The sequence below is a fragment of the Gossypium arboreum genome, chromosome 3 (genome assembly GCF_025698485.1).
Source record: "Gossypium arboreum isolate Shixiya-1 chromosome 3, ASM2569848v2, whole genome shotgun sequence".
Taxonomy (NCBI): domain Eukaryota; kingdom Viridiplantae; phylum Streptophyta; class Magnoliopsida; order Malvales; family Malvaceae; genus Gossypium; species Gossypium arboreum.
In genome coordinates this window covers 42,421,587-42,445,459 of record NC_069072.1, presented here as the reverse complement: position 1 = coordinate 42,445,459, position 23,873 = coordinate 42,421,587, and the positions used below count along the sequence as shown (strand labels likewise).

General features: G+C 34.8%; 2 long non-coding RNA genes across 3 annotated transcripts; both read left to right on the top strand.

The window, feature by feature from the left end:
- Positions 1 to 2,837: 2,837 nt before the first annotated feature.
- Positions 2,838 to 3,572, top strand: LOC128290336 (uncharacterized). Its single transcript, XR_008280083.1, has 2 exons — positions 2,838 to 2,939; positions 3,404 to 3,572. It is a non-coding gene; the product is annotated as an uncharacterized LOC128290336 (long non-coding RNA).
- A 14,307-nt stretch (positions 3,573 to 17,879) lies between these two features.
- LOC128290320 (uncharacterized) lies at positions 17,880 to 20,281 on the top strand. Of its 2 annotated transcripts, none has more exons than XR_008280062.1 (3): positions 17,880 to 17,981; positions 18,445 to 18,528; positions 19,935 to 20,281. It is a non-coding gene; the product is annotated as an uncharacterized LOC128290320 (long non-coding RNA). The 2 variants fall into 2 exon arrangements; XR_008280063.1 differs by having other exon boundaries at positions 19,926 to 20,281.
- Positions 20,282 to 23,873: the final 3,592 nt, after the last annotated feature.

Here is a 23,873-nt window from a genome sequence, read left to right as displayed (position 1 = left end):
AATCAATATGTTTCTGTCTACAATTTACTACGGCATCATGCATTGATAACCAATCCATTCCTAGAATAACATCAAATTCCTGAAAGGGTAACAACATCAAATCAGCAGGGAATTCACAGCCTTTCACTTTCAGTGGACAATTACGACACATTAAATTAACCATTACACTTTGGCCTAATGGATTAGTAACTTGAATGTCATAATCGGTAGATTCAATAGGCAATTTCTTTTCTGTCACTAATGCAGTGCAAATATAAAAATGCGTAGACCCTGGGTCAATCAATACATATACAGTAACATTAAAGAGATAGAATGTACCTGCAATCAAATCTGGGGCTGTAGCTTCCTCTCTAGCTCGAATATCATAACTACGTACAAGTGTTCTAGTTTTTGACTGAGCAACAGTATCTTTCATACCCAAACGAGCAATTCCAGTAGTACTATTTTGTCCCGAGCGTCTACTTCTTTGAGAAATGGCAACTTGCTTTTCTTTTTTGTCCTTATGCTCTTTTTAAAGTTGGGGACAATTTCAGATGAAATGATCAGTTGTTCCGTACTTATAACAAGCCCCTACTTTATTCCTACACTCACCAATATGATATTCCCGCAATATTTACATTTAGGCTTAGGAGCATTTGGAACACTAGCCACACTAGCAGCGGGTCTAGTAGATAACCCATAATCAGGTTAAATCACCTTGTTTTTATTTAATTCGTTCAGGCATTGAGGTAGCTCAACTAAAATCATCTCTAGACTTTTTTTCCGGCAATGCTGAAAATTATTTGGAGGAACTTCTTTTATAAGACTTTTTATTCCGTTTATCTCGCTGCATTTTTCTATTATATACCTCTTCCATCTTCTAAGCACGATCTGACAGAACAACAAATTCTCATATTTCAGTGTCATCAATCACTATTCTAATCTTGTCATTCAACCCTTCCTCAAATCGAATACATATCTCTTCTTTAGTTGGTACAATTTTCCAGGCATATTTATTGAGGTATACAAATTCTCTCTCACACTCGGCTACCAATTTGTTTCCTTGTCACAAGTCAAGAAATTCCCTCTTTTTCTTGTCTAGATACCTCTTTCCTACATATTTCTTTTTAAATTCACTCTAAAAGAATTCCCAAGAGATTTTTTTCCTTTGGCACTACAGCCACTATTGTTAACCACCAATTATAAGCTTCCTCTTTCAGTAAGGAAACAACACATCTCAGATAATCATTGGGAGAACAAGTCATTTCTTTAGAAACTCTTATTATATTCTGAAGCCAATATTTAGCTTTGACTGTATCATCATTTAACCTACCCCAAAATTCTTTGCCTCTACACTTTCTAAGTTTCTCTATTGGAGTACGTTTACTGAATTCAGTCACTGGAGGAGGTGGAGGTGTAACCGGTGGCTCGACAGGTGGTACAGTAGGGGGAGGAGGTTGTTGAGCCATATTTCTTTCTTGCATGAATTCACTAAACCATTGGTTCATATATCCAAAGAACATGTTTTTAAGTTCTTGTTCTTAAGCCAAAGGGATCGGGACATTACTACTCGTCCCGTGTTCAGAAGTTAGTGCTCTACTATTGACTTCATCATTATTAGCACATTTAGATCTATCTGAGATCTTTATGATCTATAAGAAAATAAAGGTTAGATCGGATCATACACATCACACTATCACAGATTTATATGGCATATATTTGTAAACATTTTACACACTATGTTCATTCCAAGAATCGACTAAACCAAAGCTCTAATACCACTAAATGTAACAACCCTAACACTTATCCATCACCGAAACAGGGTTACGAAGCATTATCAGACTTTTCAGATCAAATGCGAACATTTCATAAATTTAATATACATATCAAAAACCAATCATAAATCACTCATACTACCCCTTGTATGAGCCCTCGAAGCCCGAAATACACATTAGAAATAAATCAGGACTAAACTAGAAATTCAGAGAACTTTTTGTAAAATTTTAAAATTTTCCTTAGGTGTAGGGGATGCATGCCCATGTGGCCAGGCCATGTGAGCAAGAGACATGCTCGTGTCTCAGGCAGTGTGGGCATCTGAAATAGAGGCACACGGTTGTGTCCCAGCCCCTGTCCAATTTAGCCCTAACCCCTATCCAACTTAGGGTGCTTACTGGCTTGGGTCACACAGCCAAGCCACACACCTATGTGCTAGGTTGTGTGCAAAAACATGGTATTCCATTTCTTAATTTTAAAGATGTAGAGGAGACATGGCAGAAACATACACCCTTGTGTTAGGTCGTGTGTCACAAACGGCTAAGATAAATACCCGTGTCTCTGCCCGTATGGACGAAAATAGGCCATTTTAAGGCCACTTTTCTAACCCATTTTGATATCAACCTATACACAGCATTTTAATACATCAATAAATCCCAAACCAGCAATCAACATAAGCCAAAATCATGTTTTAAGCATGACATAATATCACAAATTGTAATAGCCCGATTTTGGGTCTAGTCGGAACAGTGGTTTCGGGACCACAAACCTGACGAAAAAAAAATTATTTTTATTATATTTTTATAGTCTATAAATTTATGAAAATATTTTGTAAAAATTTCATTCGAAAATTTTGACGTTTGAGCACTCAATTTAGTCAAAAGGACTAAATTGTAAAAAGTGCAAAAGTTGAGTTCTTTATATATGAGGTGCATAATTGTTATGAGTTTTAAATTGAAAGTCCTTATGTGACAATTATTCCTTTAATAAGTTAGTGAATGGATATTTGTTTGGTATTTTTGAAATTTGGTTGAAATAAAAGGGTAATTTTGTAAATTAATTAAAATATATTAGACAAATGATAAAGCTATCATTTTTTTCATTCTTTCTTCTTCAACCGTGGGAAAGAACTGAAAATGGCAGCCATGGATGAGCTCCATTCAGCCAAGCTTCTATGGCTTATATAGGTACGGTTTTTGTCCCGTTTTTAATGATTTTCGTATTTTTGAGATCCCCAAAGCTTAAATTTTCTATTTCTACAAATTGATTGAAGAGAAATTAGAGTTTAAAAATTTACCCATTCATGATATGGTTGTGTTTTGATAATTTATAGTGGATAATGAATGTTTGATGTGTTAAATATGAGTTTTATTCAATGAATTTCGGTAAAAATGTCAAAAAGGGGTTAAATTGTGAAAGTTACAAATTGGTCATAAGTGTGTGAATTAGTGAAAATTTAGAGTTTCCATAGAAGAGAAAAATGTTCAGCATGTCTTAAACCTTATAGAAATTGAATAAAATTAATTTACGAGCATTGGGGCAAAAGTGCAAATATGCAAAAGTTTAGGGTCAAAATGAAAATTTGTAAAAATATGATTTTAGACCCATATGAATATTGTGACTGATTGGTAGGCTAAATGTGATGTTATAGATGATGAAAATTGAGACTTGGACCTAGAACGGAAAGAAATCGATTTATGGACGAGTATGTCCTTTTCACCTTTGTGGTATCGAGGTAAGTTCATGTGTAAATAATGTAGCATAATTGTTATTTTTAAGTTATTGATGTTAAATATATGATATGCTGATTTTTATCATGAAATATATGCTTTGTGGTTATTTTGAATAAAATGCAAGATATGCGTATTATCATTAAATATAAAGTGCTACCGAGTATTGGTTTCGATATTTTACGGAAGATGGCAAGGATATGTGTTCGAGGAAAATCCCGTTTGAACCTTAGGAATAGATTAGGATACAAGTGACATGTCACTAGGATGGTTGAGCATCCGAACTCGTCGAGTTGAGTCCGAGTTCACTTATGGATGCGAATGTTCGAACTCGTTGAGTTGAGTCCGAGTTCGTGAGATGTAACTAGGCATCCGAGCTCGTTGAGTTGAGTCCGAGTTCACTTATGGATGCGAACGCCCGAGCTCGTTGAGTTGAGTCCGAGTTCACTTATGGGCGGGTTACATGGTAGCTTGGCTACATATGTGGCACTTATGTGCAAACTTTCCATGTATCCGAATTATATTCCAATGTGTTCAACGGGTAAAATTCTACTCAAATGGAGGAATACTCGAGATGAAAGGGACGTATTGGTAAATGTTGTAAAATGAATACTTTGAACAGGTATGTACTTAACCCTCGGGTTGAAAACTCGACATAACAACAATATGGTAAGATGGTAAATGAAAATGTGATATGAATGTCTCGGTGATGATTATACAAACGATGTTGTATTAATTTTGTGAACAATGATCATGGATGAGTAATTTAGCCTTGACAGATTTGAGTTCCTGCAGTAGTGTAACTCTAAAAATACACTAAAAATAGTGGAAAATGAGTTAGAGGCAGAATAAAATATGGGATTAAAGCTTAATGAGTCTATTTTCACATGAAAGAAACAGAGGAAGAAAAAGAATTCCATATTGTGTGATATTTGAATTCTTGTGAAATAGGGTCTGAATGAATTCGAGATCCCCTGTTCTGACTTTAGAAATTCACCAAAAATTGTACAAAAATTATTAAGAGTCATACCTTATATGAATGGATTCCTTATTGAGTCTATTTTTAGGGGAAATAAACGACATGGTCGTTGGAATTTTGTACAGGAGAAATTCTGTTTGTAGTGCACAGGGGTCAGAGTGGTCATACCCTGAAACAGGGATACTTTAACTAATAAACTGTACTATTTGGCTTAACCAAAAATTCTGGAAATTTTATGAAAGAAAGGAAAATAAGTCTAGTTTCAGGGAAAATTAACAGAACTTAATTCGGAGTTTCGTAGCTCCAGATATAAATAATTTAGTGACCGTTGCTCAGAAAGACAGCTTGTAGTGAACTTGAACATATGTTGTAAACATTGATAAAACAAGTTAATGAGTTGCTAATTGTTTTCATATGAACTTACTAAGCGAAAGCTTACCCCCCCTTCTTTCCCATGTTTTCTAGAGTTTCCAGGTTAGCTCGGGTTGGAGGTCGTCGGAGATATTATCACCCTATCGAGTTAACGTTATCGGATAAGTAAACTCAAGTGATTCGAGTCTATGGCATGTATAGGGTTTTAATGTGAGTATGTAATATTATGATTTAGCCAAAGGCATTGGCTTGTTATTAAGGTAGTATTAGTCATGTAAATTGGCCTATGTCGGCTAATGACATTATGGGCCCATATGATTATTCTTATGCATGTTTGTTATTATCTCTTGTGATGTGGCTTACAACATGTATGCCTAGAGATTGAATTGAGATTCATTGATGAGCTAGTAACTAATGCAGGATTAAGTGATTGGTAAATAGTTAATAATGCTTCATGAATGGTTTGTGATGTAATGATAGTTATGTCTAGTATGTGGTAATGATATGGGCAAATTCTATAATATTTATTACATAAGAAAATAACTCGAGCATAACATGTTTGTAGATGTTTAAGAGCTCATTTATGCCACGTTGTATGTTATTGGATAAGTATGTATCTATGCATGTGGTGTGAGAGTGACAAAAGGCTTGATAATTAGACTATTTCTGGCCACACGGCCTGAGCACATGGGCGTGTGAAGCCTTAACGCAAGAGATTTTTCTAAGTTTTTCATGAGTTCTCGATTGGGTTCCGAACCGCCCCGAATGCATGTATTGGGCCTCGTAAGCTCGCATAAGGGACAAATTGCATGTGAAAAGAAAAGTTTTTAATTATTTGAGATTTCATGGCCCTGTTTAGTATGGAAGTGTTAGTAAAAGTCAGGTAGCACCTCGAACCCCGTCCCAGCGTCGGATGCGGGCGAGGGGTGTTACATTTAGTGGTATCAGAGCATGGTTTAGTCGGTTATCGGACTAACCTAGCGTAAGAGAGTCTAGTTATACATGCCATAGTATTACTCGTGATAGTGTGATATCTCTACCCTAACAAAACTGTTGATTAAGACAGAATGAGTTCCAACCGAGCAAATCTTGATAGAGATAAGAGTAAAGTTGAGATTATTGAATAATGCTTATGATATGCTGAAAATTTGGAAAGGTATGAAAAGAAATCCATGATTTTTTTTATATGAACTAGTTTTCATTATGTGATACTCTTGAGATAAAGAATGTGAAATAGTGGAGTAAAACACAGTTAAGTTGTGAAAAGCGCTTTTATGCATGTTAGTATTCATACGATGTTAAATGTCCAACTTGATTTGGCCAAGTGTTTAGGAAAAGAAAGAAATTTGCTTGAAATGACAGAATGCATGTATGAATACTTTTATTGCATAATTAATAATCAGTATATACATGAGGTTGACATTTATGTCTAGATTGATGAAGTCAATATGCAATAATGTTATGCTTTATAATCTCAGTTACAGAATCATAAATGTCACAATAGCATGAAAGTTGTAATGAAAGATCAAATTGGGTGGAACGCAGGGAATGAGTACGATCATTCACTAATGAATTGACGGAAAAGACCATGGTTGGACCATGGCAATACATGAGATTTGTGTGCCAGTGTAAGACCATGTATGGGACATGGCATCGGCATTGAGACGAGGGCTAGTGTAAGTCATGTCAGGACATGCATCACCCTGATATGAGAGCCCTTTGTAAGACATGTCCGGGACATGCATCGGCCTCGAGATGTTAGCGATGTCGACATGTGCAGGACATGCATCGGCTACGAGATGTGCTAGTGTAAGACATGTGCAGGACATGCATCAAGACGGTTACATGTGTCGATGTAAGACACATGCAGGACACGGCATCAACACAGATGGATGAGAGCTAGTACAAGACCATAGTTGAACTATGGCATCAAGTAGCGATGTACTCAAAACCATAAGACGTTCTCCAATTTGATAAATATTGGCAAGTGATTAAGACTAAATATGGGAATTTGATAAAACATTAAGGGTAATTTGAGAAAAAGAAATGAAAGTTTGAGTTATGATAAATTCACTTATGTTTAGCTAATATTCACATGAAATAAAGTTACATGTATTACTGAGATATGTGAAAATGTGTTTATAACAAGTTGGAAATTTGAAATGTTTGAATCAATATGCGTAAAGCTATACTGTTGTTGAATATGTATTTGCTTGAAAGTCAAAAGTTTAGAGGCTTTACAATCTTCGCCCCCTTACCAGAATAGATTTATACGATTGGATTCTCGAGAAATATGTTGCATAAGCTTGCAAAAGTGAAACTGAAGAGTACAAAAATGAAATAGTATGAGATTAGTGAAGACAGAATTAGTTAGAGAAATAATGTCGGACTTGCACAGATGTCTGAGTATGACGAATTCAATTAAACAAAAGTGATGGCTATCTTTCTCTTCTGAGTATTCTATGTTTTCCTCTATTCGGGAATACGTATGGTGATCCCTTCGAGTGGGAATTCTATTGTGTGAGGATCTTTGGAGACTGTGATATTAGATGAAAAGTTCTATTGGTCCGATTAGTTATGATCTACATTTCCCCATCTCTTTAGATTTCTATTCGATATATTGGAATGAAGTTGTGGTAAAAATCTATGTAAGATTATTCGATGTTCTATTGATTATGGTTTATATATGCGAGAATTATATTATCTCTATTATGAGAAATTCTAAAGCATACTGACATGTAGTTTCCTACGGTTTTCTCGAGGGATTTTTGGATCATCTTTATTATTTTCTTCGGATTATATTATCGATTTCGGTATAATCTTTATATCTTGGAATTTCTTATATTGGCTTTTCTATCGTTCTTGTTTGAGAATTATCAAGCTTGGTTTATCTTTACGAGTAATCTTTGACTTGCGATATTAGAATCTGTTATGATTAAGCTTCGGCTCGATCATAGAAGTGTGGGGATTTCGGTTGTAGATTTCTTTAAAATTTCGGGGTAAAGAATGGTTATTCGCAAAAGTAAATCTGAGTTATGTGCATTTAAGTTTATTCTCGGTTCGAGAATACCGTTACGTGTTCCTTGGTAAGTAGTCGACGATCGAAATGATGGGGTTTTATTCTTGAAAGTATGTTATGGAAACATATTAGTTGGATTTCTCTTGTTCGAGAGATGTTATAAGTATAGTTATCCCGATTAATAAAAGACCACATCTATGAAGTTGGAATCATTTGATTCATGTTAGTAAAGTTTCTAAACAGTTGATGATCGAGTATAGAAATGTGGCTATAAGTGGTAAATTAAACAAGTACAACATGATTCGACTTTTAATTTGGAATTGCAGGAGGATTTGATTTCGGTTTCTATTACTATTAATTGAGTAAGATTTGATCTTGAGAAACTCGGGTATCAGAGAATTGAGTCTGAGTTCACAAAGAGATCTTGTTTATTCGTTCAAAGGATGTCGAATTGTCAGTAGGGTAAAGCCGAATATCAAATGTATTCGAGATTATTATTGTCGATGATGACGATGGGAAGAAAATGAGAAAGGATGTTATGAATTTCAGATCGGGATGTCTCTCATTTCCGGAAAAAGGAGAGATGCAAGTTGAATTGTGAAAGATTGATGATGGAAGTCTGCATGATTATTTTAGTATGTACAGATATATTATTCAACAGATATGACTGAGTTGTATGTTTCTAAGTTTATAGTTCCAAGAATGTCAGTCTCCAGTGTTTCAAATTGAGCTCCGAGGTTTATACCTCAACTATGGAAAAGCTATAGGAAATCTTGTGTGACAACCCGAATTAGGGCCTAATCAGAATAGTGGTTTTGTGACCACAAATCCGAGATAGAAATAATTGTTTTATAATTATTTTGGGGTTTATGATATGATTGCATGATTGTGTGAAAATTTCGTGATGAAATTCTATGCCTAAAGTGCTTAAATTGAAAGTAGGGACTAAATCGAATAAGTTGCAAAATTTGCATCCCGAAGTTTTAGTATGAAATTGTTTTGGAATATTAATTAGGAGGTCTTAAATAGCAATTTGACCAATTTTAAGTTCATGGACAAAATTAGGACATGGAAGGAATTTTTGAAAGTTTAGTAAGGAGGGCATTTTGGTCATTTGGATATTAAATGAAATAAAATGGGAAAAATAACACAAAATTGGTCATCATCCTCCTTAGTTGCTGCGAATTCTCCTCTCTCCATAGCTAGGGTTTCTTCAACTTTCAAGCTCCATAGTAAGTGATTCCAAGCCCGCTTTTAATGTTCTTTACGTTTTTGGAATCCGTAAGCTCGATTAAGCTTATGCTAGTAATAATTTAACCTAGGGTTCACATTTGGAAAAATACCCATAGGTGAAATTTGTGTATTTTGATGTTTTATGATAGAATATGAGGTTTTAAATTATGTTAAATAACTTGTGCTTCTCGGTTTTAAGTGAAAACGAGTAAAACGGCATAATCGGTAAAAATACCTATTGTTCATAACTATATGATAGAGTGAGAATTTGATTTTGTTGTAGAAGAGAAAAATGTTCAGCATATGATGCAGTAGAGACAGCTAAATCAAAGTGGAATGAATAGTGAAGTTAAAGTAGATAAACTTGAATTGTTGTGTAAACATGTTAGATTCTTTAATTAGTATTTACATACTTACTTACTAAGCTATAAGCTTACTTTGTTTCTCTCTTTTGTCTTATAGTGTTCTTGACTTGCTCGGGAGTTAAGGATCGTGAAGATCTATCCGCACTATCATACTTTAGGGTATTTGAACTAAACGTTTTGAATTATGGCATGTATAGTAGGCTTAATTATTTTGTTACGTGTCATATTTGTCTAGGTTGAAATATTAGTTCTGATTTCGACCGGATACTTTGTACAAGCCATTAAAGTGGGCTAATATTGTTCAAGACATATGTTATACGATGCACTATCAAATTGGATGACATATTTACATCTCGATTATGTTTAATGGTATGTGTTATGTTCGGTAATACCTTATATCTGTTCCTATGATTTAGCGGGTAAGGGTGTTACATTTAGTGGTATCGAGCTATGGTTTAGTCGGTTCTCGGACTAATAAAGTGTGTGTAAAGGTCTAGCTATACATGCCATAAAAATATTGTGATAGTGTGGTGACTCGATTATTCTAAAGCGTGTCTTGTTTTAATATAGTAATGGATCCCGAAGGAACTACGGTGATGATTTGCTAGTAATGCGCGGCTCCCGCACAAGGGACCGCTACTGTGGAAAGTAGACTGAGACATTGAGACAAGGAGATGAGGCTCGGGATGCCTTTCTCCAAATGATGAACAATTGGTATCTTGAATTTATTCGAGCAAATCCAAATGCTCAACCTCCTCCACCCCCTCCTATACCTCGGACGATTTCTCAGAGTGCTCAAGGTATAGATTTGGTAAGAATGAACAAGCCTCCGGTTGACAAGATTCGAAAACAAGGGCCAAGAGTTTAGAGCAAAGGTCGATGATGATCCCGAGAAAGCGGAATTCGGCTTGAAAATTCTACCCGTGTATTTGATGAGCTCTCATGTACACCCGAGGAATGCTTAAAGTGTGTCAGTATCACTTTTGAGAGATTGACTTACCACTGGTGGAAGACTTTGGTTGCAGTGGTGCCAAAAGAAAAAGTTACTTGGGATTTCTTCCGGAAGAATTTAGAAAGAAATACATAAGTCACGATTTATTGATCAAAACGGAAGGAGTTCCTTGAATTGAAGCAGGGAAAATGTCGTAGCAGTATGAACGCGAATTTGTAAGACTCAACAAGTATGCCTGAGGAATGTGTGTCCACCGAGGCCATTATGTGTAGAAGATTTGAAGATGGGCTGAATGAGGACATTAAAGTGCTTGTAGGAATTTTGGAGTTGAAAGAATTTGTAGTATTGGTTGATCGAGCTCTTAAAGTCAAGAATTGAACAAAGAAAGAAGAAAAGGCTGCTATTGAGGCCGAGATGTCGAAAAAGACAGATAAGCAAGCCATTTCAATCTCAACCAAAGAGGTCCAAAGAGACAAACCCTCGAATGACAGTTTCAATTGGGGATTCACACAGAGATCGTGGTAGAGCATATTCGGGGTCTAAAGCTCAAGCTACTTGATGGCAAGTGTGGGTAATGTGCGACCTAGAAAGCCCGAGTGTCGACAATGTGGCGAGCAACATTATGGTGAGTGTTGGGGACCGAGCGAGCTTGTTTCATTGCGATTCTCGCGAGCATTTTATTAGAGATTGTCCGGAGAAAGTTAAAGAAGAAAGATTTGAGTGCTGAGATGAATACCACCGCTAGTAGAGGTAGACCACCGAGAAATCTTGGAGGTGGGACTAGTAGTAAACTGTGATGAAAGATTTAACGGCAAGATCGAAGCTAGAGCACTGCTAGAGCTTATGCTATACGCGTGCGAGAAGATGCATCATCTCCGATGTTATTATCGGTACATTTCTCTCTATGATACTATTGTTATTGCATTGATTGATCCCGGGTCCACTCATTCCTATATTTGCATGAATTTAGTATCCAATTAAAAGTTGCTGTTGAATTTCTTGAGTTTACGATTAAAGTGTCGAACCCTTAGGCCAATATGTGCTAGTTGACAAGGTTTGCAAGAATTGCCCATTAATGATTCAAGGTCACTGCTTTTCCGCCAACTTGATCTTTGTTACCATTTGGTGAGTTTGACGTTATCTTGGGAATGGACTGGTTAACATTGTATGATGCTAAGGTAGATTGTAAACAAAAGACACTAGAGTTGAAATGTGAAAATGGAGAAATTCTGTGGGTTGAAACAGATGAATCAAATAAATTACCTATGGTGATTTCGCACATGTCCGCACGAAATACATGAGAAAAGGGTGTGAAGCTTATCGCTTATGTAATGAATATTGAGTTGCCTCAACTGAAATTTGAATCGATCGATAGTTTGTGAGTTTCGGATGTATTTCGAGGAATTGCCAGGTTGCCTCCGAACAGAGAGATAGATTTTGCCATTGATTTGTTGCAGGCCTTTGCACCGATCTCGATTGCTCCATATAGAATGGCTCGATTGAATTAAAAGAATTGAAGGCTCGATTGCAGGAGTTAATGACAAGGGATTTGTGAGACCGAGTTTCTCTCCCTGGGTGCTCTGTATTATTCAGTAAAGAAGAAGGATGGTTCAATGAGACTTTGCATTGATTACCGTCGACTTAATAAGGTGACTATAAAGAACAAGTACCCGTTCGAGGATTGATAATTTATTCGATCGGTTAAAGGGGCCACAGTGTTTTCAAAGATTGATTTGAGGTCCGGTTACTACCGGTGAGAGTTAAGGAGTCGATGTTGAAAACCGCCTTTAGGACAAGGTATGGACATTATGAGTTTCTTGTGATGCCTTTCGGCTTAACAAATGCTCCAGCTATATTTATGGACTTAATGAATTGGATCTTCCGGCCATATTTGGATAAGTTTGTAGTAGTGTTTATAGATGACATTTTAATTTATTCTCGAGATGAGTCTGAACATGCCGAACACTTGAGAACTATATTGCAAATCTTGAGAGAAAAGAAACTGTTTGCCAAGTTTAGTAAAAGTGAGTTCTGGCTTCGTGAAGTCGGATTTTTGGGGCATATAGTCTCAGGTGATGGTATTCGGGTGGATCCAAGCAAGATTTCTGCGATCGTTGATTGGAAACCGCCCAAGAATGTATCCGAGGTTAGAAGCTTTTTAGGCTTAGCCGGGTATTATAGACATTTTGTCGAAGGATTTTCGATGATTGCCTTTCCTATGACTAAGTTGTTGCAAAAGAATGTTAAGTTTGAATGGACTGATAAATGTCAACAAAGTTTTGAAAAATTGAAAGCACGATTGACTGAAGCACCAATTTTAGTACAGCCCGAGTCAGGAAAGGAGTTCGTAATTTATAGTGATGCATCATTGACAGGCCTTGGATGTGTGTTGATGCAAGAGGGTAAAGTGGTAGCTTATGCTTCGAGACAGTTAAAACCGCATGAGAAGAACTATCCTACACATGATTTGGAACTGGCCGCTGTTGTTTTTGCCTTGAAGATTTGGCGACATTATTTGTACAGTGAAAAATGCCGAATTTTTACTGATCACAAAAGTTTGAAGTACTTGATGAATCAAAAGGATCTGAATCTGCGACAGCGAAGATGGCTTGAATTATTAAAGGATTATGATCTAGTGATTGATTATCATCCAGGAAAAGCAAATGTAGTTGCTGACGCCTTGAGCAGAAAATTTCTTTTTACTTTGAGAGCCATGAACACGGGGTTAGCATTGTCTGATGATGGGTCAATCTTAGCAGAAATGAGAGCTAAACCGTTATTTCTCCAATTAATTTGTGATGCTCAAAAGAATGATAGTGAGTTGCGGATCAAGAGAACTCAATGCGAATCGAGTTACGACTCGATTTTCGAGTTGGACCGGATGATTGTTTGATGTTTCGAGACAGGATATGTGTGCCGAAAAACGATAAATTGATTCGAAAATATTACATGAGGCGCACAATGGGCATTTATCGGTTCATCTGGTAGCACAAAATGTATAATGATTTAAAGAAGTCAGTATTGGTGGCGGTATGAAAAGGACATTTCGAATTTGTAACCAAGTGTTTGATCATCAACAAGTAAAAGTGAACATCAAGTGCCTTGAGGATTACTTCAACCAAGAATGGTGCCGAGTGGAAATGGGACAAGATTACCATGGATTTTGTAACCGGTTTGCCTTTAACTCCTAAAAGAAGGATCTTTGTTTGGGTAGTGGTTGATAGATTAACAAAGTCACCCACTTTATACCAAGACGCACCGATTACTCACTTGATAAATTAGCGAATTATATGTTGCTGAAATTGTGAAGTTGCACGAGTACCTATGTCTATAATATCAGATAGAGATCCAAGATTTACCTCGAGATTTTGGAAAAAGTTACAAGAAGCTTTGGGTACAAAATTGAACTTTAGTACCGCATTTCATCCACAAACAGATGGTCAAACAGAAAGAGTAATCCGGTACTCGAAGATATGCTTAGATCTTGTGTTTTAGAATTTGGAGGTAGTTGGGAGAAATATCTATCTTTGATTGAGTTTGCCTACAATAACAGTTATCAATCAAGTATACAAATGGCACCGTACGAAGCCTTGTATGGTCGTAAGTGTCGGACTCCTTTATATTGGACCGAGCTTAGTGAGAAAGCAGATTCATGGAGTTGATCTAGTTAAAGAAACCGAAGAGAAAATAAAAGTAATTGGGATTGCTTAAAAGTCGCTTCAGATCGACAAAAGTCATATGCAGATTTAAAAGAAAAGAGATTGAATTTCGGTGGGTGATAAAGTGTTCTTGAAGGTGTCACCATGGAAAAGATTCGAGATTTAGTCGGAAGGCAAGTTGAGTCCGCGTTTTATTGGGCCGTCTGAGATTCTTGAGAGAATTGGACCGATGGCGATCGGTTGGCCTTACCGGCAGAGTTAGAAAGAATTCATAACGGGTTTCATGTATCAATGTTGCGACGTTATCGTTCGATCCTTCACATGTGATTTCTCCAACGAAATTGAGATTCGATCGGATATGACCTATGAGGAGGAACCAATAAAGATTTTGGCTCGAGAGGTTAAGCAGTTAAGAAATAAAAGTATAGCTTTAGTGAAAGTATTGTGGCACAGACATGGGATAGAAGAGGCTACGTGGGAACCTGAGGAAGCTATGAGGAAGCAGTACCCAAACCTCTTTACCGGTAAGATTTTCGGGGACGAAAATCTCAAAAGGGGGGGAGAATTGTGACAACCCGAATTAGGGCCTAATCGGAATAGTGGTTTCGTGACCACAAATCCGAGATAGAAATAATTGTTTTATAATTATTTTGGGGTTTATGATATGATTGCATGATTGTGTGAAAATTTCGTGATGAAATTCTATGCCTAAAGTGCTTAAATTGAAAGTAGGGACTAAATCGAATAAGTTGCAAAATTTGCATCCCGAAGTTTTAGTATGAAATTGTTTTGGAATATTAATTAGGAGGTCTTAAATAGCAATTTGACCAATTTTAAGTTCATGGACAAAATTAGGACATGGAAGGAATTTTGAAAGTTTAGTAAGGAGGGCATTTTGGTCATTTGGATATTAAATGAAATAAAATGGGAAAAATAACACAAAATTGGTCATCATCCTCCTTAGTTGCTGCCGAATTCTCCCTCTCTCCATAGCTAGGGTTTCTTCAACTTTCAAGCTCCATAGTAAGTGATTCCAAGCCCGCTTTTTAATGTTCTTTACGTTTTGGAATCCGGAAGCTCGATTAAGCTTATGCTAGTAATAATTTAACCTAGGGTTCACATTTGGAAAAATACCCATAGGTGAAATTTGTGTATTTTGATGTTTTATGATAGAATATGAGGTTTTAAATTATGTTAAATAACTTGTGCTTCTCGGTTTTAAGTGAAAACGAGTAAAAGCAGCATAATCGGTAAAAATACCTATTGTTCATAACTATATGATAGAGTGAGAATTTGATGTTGTTGTAGAAGAGAAAATGTTCAGCATATCATAAAATATAAGAATAAGGGCTGAAATTAAATTCCGAGCCTAGGGGCAAAATTGTAATTTTGAAAAGTTAGGGGCCAAAATGTAATTTTTCCATGATGTGATTTTTGGATTGAAATAAATAGTATGAGTATTAAATGAGCTAAATGTGTTATTATAGATCAAGAAAGACGCGAATTGATCTCGAGCAGGGGAAGGAAAAAGTTTTGGACTAAATTGCAAAATTTCCACATTTTGCACCAAGGTAAGTTTGTATGTAAATATTACAATAATTTCATGTACATTCTTATATTTCAGCCTATTATATAAATATACTAGCTGATGTTAAAATATAAATCGACTATTGGAAGAATGGAAATAAATATAGAGAGAGATCCGGTTGAACATTTGAGAGATCGAATGAAATAGAGGGCGTAGCTAGGTCACATGTATGATGCTGAGTGCACATCATGTGTACAAGAAAGCTACTGAGACACCTGTAGTAGCTAGGTCACATGTGTGATACGAGATGTATCCCATGTAGACAAGAGAGCTACGTGAAAGATAAATGTAGCTAGGTGCATGCGTGATTCCAAGTGAAGGACACCATGTAGACAAGAGAGCTACGTGAAAGATAAATGTAGCTAGGTCGCATGCGTGATTCCAAGTGAAGGACACCATGTAGACAAGAGAGCTACGAGACAAATCGGTTGGGTCGCATGAGTGGTACTAAGTGTTCACCATGTGTACAAGAGAGCCGAACTAAGCGAAGTATGATGGTGGAGTGTGTCTTGAAACCATTAAATATCGAGGATTGATCCGAATTGTTCAACGGGATGGTTTTGTGGTGATATTGTGGTTTGGACCTACACTTATGGTGAATGAAATGTGGTGAAAATGATTTGTGGTATATACATATATAAGATAAAATGAGGTTAGCATAAAGAATGTGTGAAAGAGTGAAATTAGCATTAAAACTGTTTTTAGATGGTAGCAGTGACGTGATTTTGAAAAATCACCAAAAATAGGAGGAATATAATTAGAGGTTGAATGAGATGTGAAATTAAATTTTAATGAGTCTACTTTCATATAAAAGAAACAGAGCAAGCAAAGGAGTTCTATATTTTGAGATATTTACAATTGTATGTGACTTGCTCAGGATGAATACGTGATCCCCTGTTCCAACTTTGAAAAATCATTAAAAATTGTACAAGGAAAATTAAGAAATATAGTTTACATGCCTAAATTCCTTATTGAGACTAGTTTTAAATGAAACAGACCTCAGGGTTGTTTGAATTGTGTACTGAAAGATATTCAATTCGTAGTGAACAGAGGTCAGATCAGTCGAGCTGTGTAACAGGGGAAACTTTAACTAATAAACTGTACTAATCGGCTGAACCAAAAATTATAGAAAAAATTTAGCAAAAAGCTTTATGAGTCTAGATTCAGGGAAATTTTACGGATTTGAATTTCGAGTTTTGTAACCCGAGTTATGATTTATTTAGTGAATATGATGCAGTAGAGACAGCTAAATCAAAGTGGAATGAATAGTGAAGTTAAAGTAGATAAACTTGAATTGTTGTGTAAACATGTTAGATTCTTTAATTAGTATTTACATACTTACTTACTAAGCTATAAGCTTACTTTGTTTCTCTCTTTTGTCTTATAGTGTTCTTCGGCTTGCTCAGGAGTTAAGGATCGTGAAGATCTATCCGCACTATCATACTTTAGGGTATTTGAACTAAACGTTTTGAATTATGGCATGTATAGTAGGCTTAATTATTTTGTTACGTGTCATATTTGTCTAGGTTGAAATATTAGTTACAGTACTCGACCAGATACTTTGTACAAGCCATTAAAGTGGGCTAATATTGTTCAAGACATATGTTATACGATGCACTATCAAATTGGATGACATATTTACATCTCGATTATGTTTAATGGTATGTGTTATGTTCTGGTAATACCTTATATCCTGTTCCGGCGACGGTAACGGGTAAGGGGTGTTACATCTTGAGTATGAGCTTGTGTGGAGTTGTTTTGTAAGTTGTGAGAAAAAGATATAAGTGACTCGTGAAAGTAGAGAACAACTTTTTCTGGTAAGATTTTCGGGGACGAAAATCTCTAAAGGGGGGAAGAAATGTAATAGCCCGATTTTGGGTCTAGTCGGAACAGTGGTTTCGGGACCACAAACCTGACGAAAAAAAAATTATTTTTATTATATTTTTATAGTCTATAAATTTATGAAAATATTTTGTAAAAATTTCATTCGAAAATTTTGACGTTTGAGCACTCAATTTAGTCAAAAGGACTAAATTGTAAAAAGTGCAAAAGTTGAGTTCTTTATATATGAGGTGCCTAATTGTTATGATTTTTAAATTGAAAGTCCTTATGTGACAATTATTCCTTTAATAAGTTAGTGAATGGATATTTGTTTGGTATTTTTGAAATTTGGTTGAAATAAAAAGGGTAATTTTGTAAATTACTTAAAATATATTAGACAAATGATAAAAGCTATCATTTTTTTCATTCTTTCTTCTTCAACCGTGGGAAAGAACTGAAAATGGCAGCCATGGATGAGCTCCATTCAGCCAAGCTTCTATGGCTTATATAGGTACGGTTTTGTCCGTTTTTAATGATTTTCGTATTTTGAGATCCCCAAAGCTTAAATTTTCTATTTCTACAAATTGATTGAAGAGAAATTAGAGTTTAAAAATTTACCCATTCATGATATGGTTGTGTTTTGATGATTTATAGTGGATAATGAATGTTTGATGTGTTAAATATGAGTTTTATTCAATGAATTTCGGTAAAAATGTCAAAAAGGGGTTAAATTGTGAAAGTTACAAATTGGTCATAAGTGTGTGAATTAGTGAAAATTTAGAGTTTCCATAGAAGAGAAAAATGTTCAGCATGTCTTAAACCTTATAGAAATTGAATAAAATTAATTTACGAGCATTGGGGCAAAAGTGCAAATATGCAAAAGTTTAGGGGTCAAAATGAAAATTTGTAAAAATATGATTTTTAGACCCATATGAATATTGTGACTGATTGGTAGGCTAAATGTGATGTTATAGATGATGAAAATTGAGACTTGGACCTAGAACGGAAAGAAATCGATTTATGGACGAGTATGTCCTTTTCACCTTTGTGGTATCGAGGTAAGTTCATGTGTAAATAATGTAGCATAATTGTTATTTTTAAGTTATTGATGTTAAATATATGATATGCTGATTTTTATCATGAAATATATGCTTTGTGGTTATTTTCGAATAAAATGCAAGATATGTGTATTATCTGTTAAATATAAAGTGCTACCGAGTATTGGTTTCGGTATTTTACGGAAGATGGCAAGGATATGTGTTCGAGGAAAATCCCGTTTGAACCTTAGGAATAGATTAGGATACAAGTGACATGTCACTAGGATGGTTGAGCATCCGAACTCGTCGAGTTGAGTCCGAGTTCACTTATGGATGCGAATGTTCGAACTCGTTGAGTTGAGTCCGAGTTCGTGAGATGTAACTAGGCATCCGAGCTCGTTGAGTTGAGTCCGAGTTCACTTATGGGCGGGTTACATGGTAGCTTGGCTACATATGTGGCACTTATGTGCAAACTTTCCATGTATCCGAATTATATTCCAATGTGTTCAACGGGTAAAATTCTACTCAAATGGAGGAATACTCGAGATGAAAGGGACGTATTGGTAAATGTTGTAAAATGAATACTTTGAACAGGTATGTACTTAACCCTCGGGTTGAAAACTCGACATAACAACAATATGGTAAGATGGTAAATGAAGATGTGATATGAATGTCTCGGTGATGATTATACAAACGATGTTGTATTAATTTTGTGAACAATGATCATGGATGAGTAATTTAGCCTTGACAGATTTGAGTTACTGCAGTAGTGTAACTTTAAAAATACACTAAAAATAGTGGAAAATGAGTTAGAGGCAGAATAAAATATGGGATTAAAGCTTAATGAGTCTATTTTCACATGAAAGAAACAGGGGAAGAAAAAGAATTCCATATTGTGTGATATTTGAATTCTTGTGAAATAGGGTCTGAATGAATTCGAGATCCCCTGTTCTGACTTTAGAAATTCACCAAAAATTGTACAAAAATTATTAAGATTCATACCTTATATGAATGGATTCCTTATTGAGTCTATTTTTAAGGGAAATAAACGACATGGTCGTTGGAATTTTGTACAGGGAGAAATTCTGTTTGTAGTGCACAGGGGTCAGAGTGGTCATACCCTGAAATAGGGGATACTTTAACTAATAAACTGTACTATTTGGCTTAACCAAAAATTCTGGAAATTTTATGGAAGAAATGAAAATAAGTCTAGTTTCAGGGAAAATTAACGGAACTTAATTCGGAGTTTCGTAGCTCCAGATATAAATAATTTAGTGACCATTGCTCAGAAAGACAGCTTGTAGTGAACTTGAACATATGTTGTAAACATTGATAAAACAAGTTAATGAGTTGCTAATTGTTTTCATATGAACTTACTAAGCGAAAGCTTACCCCCCCTTCTTTCCCATGTTTTCTAGAGTTTCTAGGTTAGCTCGGGTTGGAGGCCGTCAGAGATATTATCACCCTATCGAGTTAACGTTATCGGAGTAAGTAAACTCAAGTGATTCGAGTCTATGGCATGTATAGGGTTTTAATGTGAGTATGTAATATTATGATTTAGCCAAAGGCATTGGCTTGTTATTAAGGTAGTATTAGTCATGTAAATTGGCCTATGTCGGCTAATGACATTATGGGCCCATATGATTATTCTTATGCATGTATGTTATTATCTCTTGTGATGTGGCTTACAACATGTATGCCTAGAGATTGAATTGAGATTCATTGATGAGCTAGTAACTAATGCAGGATTAAGTGATTGGTAAATAGTTAATAATGCTTCATGAATGGTTTGTGATGTAATGATAGTTATGTCTAGTATGTGGTAATGATATGGGCAAATTCTATAATATTTATTACATAAGAAAATAACTCAAGCATAACATGTTTGTAGATGTTTAAGAGCTCATTTATGCCACGTTGTATGTTATTGGATAAGTATGTATCTATGCATGTGGTGTGAGAGTGACAAAAGGCTTGATAATTAGACTATTTCTGGCCACACGGCCTGAGCACATGGGCGTGTGAAGCTTTAACGCAAGAGATTTTTCTAAGTTTTTCATGAGTTCTCGATTGGGTTCCGAACCGCCCCGAATGCATGTATTGGGCCTCGTAAGCTCGCATAAGGGACAAATTGCATGTGAAAAGAAAAGTTTTTAATTATTTGAGATTTCATGGCCTTGTTTAGTATGGAAGTGTTAGTAAAAGTCAGGTAGCACCTCGAACCCCGTCCCAGCGTCGGATGCAGGCGAGGGGTGTTACACAAATACTCAAATACTTAAACTTACCTATTTAATCCATCTAATTGATTTATCAAAATCTACTACTAATTACATACATACAAGCATATATCATTCACAACCATATTTCATTTTATTTAATTTCCAAACTAACCCTATACATGCCATATAAACCATAATATACATTGCAAAAACTACCGAAGTGAGTTAGATAGTGTGGCTTGATGTGTTGATCTGATTTCCCGACCTCAAGTTAATCTACAAGAATATTAAACAACACAAGTAAGCTTAATGAAGCTTAGTAAGTTCGATAGGTTAAACATAAAACTTACCAAACTTAATATAAAAATTTAAGTAGTAAATTATTCATGCACTCTCCCTGTCAATCACAACATAAATTGATGAGCACACTTCTTTTAGATCAATATCAATAATCAACAATAAATATTTCAATTTCAATCGCATAAGTCATTTATCAAATCTTACCAAATGGGAGAAGGGCTTACAGATATGAGTACATCATTTTCAAAAGCTCGAAGGCTAAACAGAAGCATATAAGTGCTAAACAAAAACCCGTAAGGGTTGAACGGAAGCTCATAAGAGCTGAACGAAAACCCATAAGGGTTAAGCAGAAGCTCAAAAGAGCTGAACGGAAACCAATTAGGGGTGAACAGAAATTCATATGAGTTAAATAGAAGCTCGTGAGAGCTAAACAAAAATTAAACATGAAAGTTCGCAAAAAAATGCTGAACTTAAGTTTACTTGAGTAATTTACCGTCAATTCTTCCTTTGTTGTCCTTCACCACAGAACGATTGTACTCAATCCCACGTTCCATTCGTTTTGAGCATTCAATTCAAAATTTATAATTTTAACAATATTTTACTTTCATCAATATATATATATATAAATAAATACATAATACCATACGAACTTACCTAGGTTAAATTATAAATTTTGTAGAAGTTCAAGGGCTATTCTGGTAATTTCTCTTTTCCATGATTGTCTACGGGCTCTTGATATAAAATATAAAATTATCCATTAATAAGCATATATTTCAGTTTCAATTCACTTCACAATTAATACCCCTCAGTTTTTGAAATTACACAATTACCCTAACTTTTACAAGTTTTACAATTTCGTCCCTTACTAATTAATCTATCAAATGAGCTAATTTTTCTCAATTGGCAATTAATCTAAGTATTCTAAGGCTATCTTATAGCCCTTGATACATAAAAATTTAATAGAAAATCCTAATTCTTTAGTTCTTTACAATTTAGTCTTAAAATCAATATCGATCAAATTCTCTTTATAAAATTATCATAAAACAAAATTAAAGTTCTAAATCCATGTTATTTCATAAAAAACATCTAGCATTCATCAATGTTAACTTTCAAAATTTCCAATAAAATAAAAAACTAATGAAATAGATAGTTGGACCTAATAGTAAAAGTCTTAAAAACACAAGAATTACAAGAAAAAGGCAAGAATTAAACTTACATGAAGCTAATACATGAAAAACCAGCTTAATAAACTCTTCTATGTCTGTTTTTGGCTGAATATTGATGAAGAAATGTCTAGAAAATCTTTTAATTGCTATTTTATTTGTTTAATTTTACAAAATTTACCATTTTGCCCTTAGTTCACACTAATTTTGCTATTTCTTCTACACTTATGCCACCCCAGCCAATTTACTTAGGCTAAATTACCCCTTAAGTCTTCCTTATTTACCATTTAAGCATTTTAATCACTATTTATTTTAATTAGCAAGTTTTGCACCTTTTTCAATTTAGTCTTTTTTAATTAATTAACTATCAAAACATTAAAATTTTCTAATGAAATTTTGATACTAACTTAATGACACTCCGTAAATATTTATAAAAATATTTACGACTCACTTTATATAATCGAGATCTCGATACCTCTTTTTCTAAACCACTTAACCTAATAAATCCTTATTAAACACAAATTACTAAATAAAAAATCTTCCTAAAATCACATTTGACTCATAAATACTAAATAATAAAATTGACGAGCTCACTCATCAGATTTGGTGGTCTCAAACTACTATTTCCGACACCACTGAAAATCATGCTGTTACATGATGCACTAACATATGTTGTGGATAATGCTTAGGCTTGTGCAAAGCTTATGATTGGATTATATCATGCTTAATCTTAATGATATATATTAAAATGGTAAGTGTTCAAATGGAAATATGCTTATCTTCATGAAAAGGTAGTATAAATCAAAAGATGTAATTTCTTATTAAATGATTTATCATGTAGTTGATCCCAAAAGAATTTATGTGTAAATGTACTAACTTGTGTATTGATGATGATGATTAGGCTTGTATCAAGCTTGTGGTTATAGTTGATGTTTATGCTTATGTCTTGTGTTTGAAAAGGTAATGAAATGATAAGTTCACAATTAATATGTAATGTGATAAGGTAAAAAGATTGATGAATTAAAGGACTTACCTATATGTGAGAAATTTACTTATGTTAAAGGTGAATTTACCTATGTCATGAATAATCACACTAATTCGTGAATTGATAATGTAATTAAGCTTATGCTAAGTAAATGGAATGGAATGTAAAGTAAGTAAATGAAATGGTTCATCATTTTAAGAAAAGGTTGATGATTATGTAATGCAACTCATAAGATCTTATTATGTTATGAATAGAAAGTATATGTGAGTTGATGGTTATATAGTTTGATAAATCTTTTAGCATTCGTAAAGCTTAACATTTTTCATATAAAGTTCATATTTACGATGAAATGTTATGTTTAATATTTATACGATTTTACTAAACATTCATTGCTTACGTAGTTATTTTCCTTTACTTAATAGATTATCGAAAGCTCGATCAGTTTGGAAGCTTATCGGAGACCTATCACACTATCTAGCAATTATATCTGTAGATTTTGATATTTAGGTCAAGGTTATAATGGCATGTATAGGTGAACTTATGTATAAGATTTAGTTGATGTATATTGCATGTAAAGGTTACCTTAAATTTGTGGTACTTTTGGTATTTTGATGCCTTGATGGTTGGTGTTATTATAGCTAAGTTGATGCATGATAGAATGGCCAATTTTGTATATGATGATATGTTTATATTGTGGCC